The sequence below is a fragment of the Oncorhynchus tshawytscha genome, linkage group LG28 (assembly GCF_018296145.1).
Source record: "Oncorhynchus tshawytscha isolate Ot180627B linkage group LG28, Otsh_v2.0, whole genome shotgun sequence".
Lineage (NCBI taxonomy): Eukaryota > Metazoa > Chordata > Actinopteri > Salmoniformes > Salmonidae > Oncorhynchus > Oncorhynchus tshawytscha.
The window spans coordinates 40,016,955-40,021,954 of NC_056456.1; the positions used below are offsets into that span (position 1 = coordinate 40,016,955).

At 39.0% G+C, this 5,000-nt stretch overlaps 1 protein-coding gene across 1 annotated transcript in view; it reads left to right on the forward strand.

The window, feature by feature from the left end:
* Window positions 1-5,000, forward strand: part of LOC112226510 (noelin-3-like) — a 20,121-nt gene that overhangs the window by 1,058 nt on the left and 14,063 nt on the right. The window lies entirely within an intron of this gene.

Below are 5,000 nucleotides of genomic sequence, written 5' to 3' on the forward strand. Positions count from 1 at the left end.
TCTCTGCCTCCTCCCCTCTGTCTTTCTCTCTCTTCTCTCTCTGCTCTCCCTCCCTCTCTCTTACTCTCTCTCTCTCTCTCTTTTCTCTCTCTCTTTCTCCCCCTCTTTTCACTCTCCCTCCCCCTCTCTCTCTGCCCCCTCTCTCTCACTGCCTCCTCCCCTCTGTCTCTCTCTCTCTTCTCTCTCTTCTCTCTCTCTCTCTCTCTCTCCCTCTCCCTCTCTCTCTCTCTCTCTCTCTCTCTCTCTCCCTCTCTCTCTCTCTCTCTCTCTCTCCCTCTCCCTCTCTCTCTCTCTCTCTCTCTCTCTCCCTTTGCCAACATCACTGTATATGACTGTATTCTGATATTGATTCTTGGAAGTTGCCAGAGAAGTAACTATTGTTTAATGTTGGGTTCAATCATGATACAACACAATTACACTGACCAATTTCCTATTGGTTCTAAATAGAGAGACCATCTAAGACAGCGATGGTGCAACTTTACTGGGGATGGGGGGTGGGGGACACACAAAACAATCTGAACTTGTCATGAGGGACCATAGTGGCTTGAGGCTCTGTGTACCCACATCCATGCCCACACATGGAGGAAGAGCCGGTCCTAGCCTTTTCGGGGCCTTAAGCAACATTTTGTTGGGAGGCACCTCCCCACCTTGAGAGCAAAACATTTTAGCACCCTCCCTCCCCCCTTTCTTGATAGTATAGAGAGAAAAAAAGTGTACGATTTAGAGCTAATTTCATGTAACTCTACATATTTTGCCGTAGGGTGGAGAGAAATGTTTGCCGTCTTTAATGTGATATCTGAGTGAGAGTGACTAACAAAATCAATGGGGGGCCCCCTGGTCGGTAATTCCACCATGATTACTTCAAGTGTAGATAGCTGGAGTTTTGGCCTGCCTCGTGACATCACCAGGGGACAAATACATTAATAGACCAATAAGAAAGAGAGTTCCAAACCTCTCTTCCCAGTTTTCAGTTGTACCCTCCCCACTCAGACCACTTCCAGACAGTACTTGCAAAAATTATTGTTTGAGAAAATTGCTCTTTGCAAAGAAACTATTTTTGTTTATTTTTGACCATTTGAATTTATTTATTTATATATTTAATCAGAGTAAGGTACTTCATTGTTACCCAGAAATGATTTGATATTGAGATAAAAACACTGCATTGGACCTTTAAATATACATTTAGATTATAAAAATAAAGTAAAATCTTTATCCCAAAATATCTAAAAACACGTCTATATGTTGTGGATCACACCCTACTTTGTAGTGCGAACCATCGGTTGAAACACAACATGCTCTTGAATCCCCGGATGGGTGTCATTTCAACCATAGACATAGTTCCATAGAATGGACCCAAACCTTCAGACCACTGCAATTTGAATTGAAATCTTATTACGACCACAAAGATGGCCGCCGGTCCAGCCCACCATCGAATGTCAACATAAATGGCCATGTCTATTGATTTACCTAGGGTATAGACATCACCTTTACATCATTATAGACATAACCACACAGATACTGTTTACCTAGGGTATAGACGTCACCTTTACATCATTATAGACATAACCACACAGATACTGTTTACCTAGGGTATAGACGTCACCTTTACATCATTATAGACATAACCACACAGATACTGTTTACCTAGGGTATAGACATCACCTTTACATCATTATAGACATAACCACACAGATACTGTTTACCTAGGGTATAGACGTCACCTTTACATCATTATAGACATAACCACACAGATACTGTTTACCTAGGGTATAGACGTCACCTTTACATCATTATAGACATAACCACACAGATACTGTTTACCTAGGGTCACCTTTACATCATTATAGACCTAGGGTAACGTCACCTTTACATCATTATAGACATAACCACACAGATACTGTTTACCTAGGGTATAGACGTCACCTTTACATCATTATAGACATAACCACACAGATACTGTTTACCTAGGGTATAGACGTCACCTTTACATCATTATAGACATAACCACACAGATACTGTTTACCTAGGGTATAGACGTCACCTTTACATCATTATAGACATAACCACACAGATACTGTTTACCTAGGGTATAGACGTCACCTTTACATCATTATAGACATAACCACACAGATACTGTTTACCTAGGGTATAGACGTCACCTTTACATCATTATAGACATAACCACACAGATACTGTTTACCTAGGGGGTATAGACAGATACTGTTTACCACCTTTACATCATTATAGACATAACCACACAGATACTGTTTACCTAGGGTATAGACGTCACCTTTACATCATTATAGACATAACCACACAGATACTGTTTACCTAGGGTATAGACGTCACCTTTACATCATTATAGACATAACCACACAGATACTGTTTACCTAGGGTATAGACGTCACCTTTACATCATTATAGACATAACCACACAGATACTGTTTACCTAGGGTATAGACGTCACCTTTACATCATTATAGACATAACCACACAGATACTGTTTACCTAGGGGGTATAGACGTCACCTTTACATCATTATAGACATAACCACACAGATACTGTTTACCTAGGGTATAGACGTCACCTTTACATCATTATAGACATAACCACACAGATACTGTTTACCTAGGGTATAGACGTCACCTTTACATCATTATAGACATAACCACACAGATACTGTTTACCTAGGTATAGGTAACCACACAGATAGTTTACCTAGGTATAGACGTCACCTTTACATCATTATAGACATAACCACACAGATACTGTTTACCTAGGGTATAGACGTCACCTTTACATCATTATAGACATAACCACACAGATACTGTTTACCTAGGGTATAGACGTCACCTTTACATCATTATAGACATAACCACACAGATACTGTTTACCTAGGGTATAGACGTCACCTTTACATCATTATAGACATAACCACACAGATACTGTTTACCTAGGGTATAGACGTCACCTTTACATCATTATAGACATAACCACACAGATACTGTTTACCTAGGGTATAGGTCACCTTTACATCATTATAGACATAACCACACAGATACTGTTTACCTAGGGTATAGACGTCACCTTTACATCACCTTTACATCATTATAGACATAACCACACAGATACTGTTTACCTAGGGTATAGACGTTTACCTCACCTTTACATCATTATAGACATAACCACACAGATACTGTTTACCTAGGGTATAGACGTCACCTTTACATCATTATAGACATAACCACACAGATACTGTTTACCTAGGGTATAGACGTCACCTTTACATCATTATAGACATAACCACACAGATACTGTTTACCTAGGGTATAGACGTCACCTTTACATCATTATAGACATAACCACACAGATACTGTTTACCTAGGGTATAGACGTCACCTTTACATCATTATAGACATAACCACACAGATACTGTTTACCTAGGGTATAGACGTCACCTTTACATCATTATAGACATAACCACACAGATACTGTTTACCTAGGGTATAGACGTCACCTTTACATCATTATAGACATAACCACACAGATACTGTTTACCTAGGGTATAGACGTCACCTTTACATCATTATAGACATAACCACACAGATACTGTTTACCTAGGGTATAGACGTCACCTTTACATCATTATAGACATAACCACACAGATACTGTTTACCTAGGGTATAGACGTCACCTTTACATCATTATAGACATAACCACACAGATACTGTTTACCTAGGGTATAGACGTCACCTTTACATCATTATAGACATAACCACACAGATACTGTTTACCTAGGGTATAGACGTCACCTTTACATCATTATAGACATAACCACACAGATACTGTTTACCTAGGGTATAGACGTCACCTTTACATCATTATAGACATAACCACACAGATACTGTTTACCTAGGGTATAGACGTCACCTTTACATCATTATAGACATAACCACACAGATACTGTTTACCTAGGGTATAGACGTCACCTTTACATCATTATAGACATAACCACACAGATACTGTTTACCTAGGGTATAGACGTCACCTTTACATCATTATAGACATAACCACACAGATACTGTTTACCTAACCACACAGGGTATAGACGTCACCTTTACATCATTATAGACATAACCACACAGATACTGTTTACCTAGGGTATAGACGTCACCTTTACATCATTATAGACATAACCACACAGATACTGTTTACCTAGGGTATAGACGTCACCTTTACATCATTATAGACATAACCACACAGATACTGTTTACCTAGGGTATAGACGTCACCTTTACATCATTATAGACATAACCACACAGATACTGTTTACCTAGGGTATAGACGTCACCTTTACATCATTATAGACATAACCACACAGATACTGTTTACCTAGGGTATAGACGTCACCTTTACATCATTATAGACATAACCACACAGATACTGTTTACCTAGGGTATACCTAGGGTATATGCGTCACCTTTACATCATTATAGACATAACCACACAGATACTGTTTACCTAGGGTATAGACGTCACCTTTACATCATTATAGACATAACCACACAGATACTGTTTACCTAGGGTATAGACGTCACCTTTACATCATTATAGACATAACCACACAGATACTGTTTACCTAGGGTATAGACGTCACCTTTACATCATTATAGACATAACCACACAGATACTGTTTACCTAGGGTATAGACGTCACCTTTACATCATTATAGACATAACCACACAGATACTGTTTACCTAGGGTATAGACGTCACCTTTACATCATTATAGACATAACCACACAGATACTGTTTACCTATCATTATAGACGTCACCTTTACATCATTATAGACATAACCACACAGATACTGTTTACCTAGGGTATAGACGTCACCTTTACATCATTATAGACATAACCACACAGATACTGTTTACCTAGGGTATAGACGTCACCTTTACATCATTATAGACATAACCACACAGATACTGTTTACCTAGGG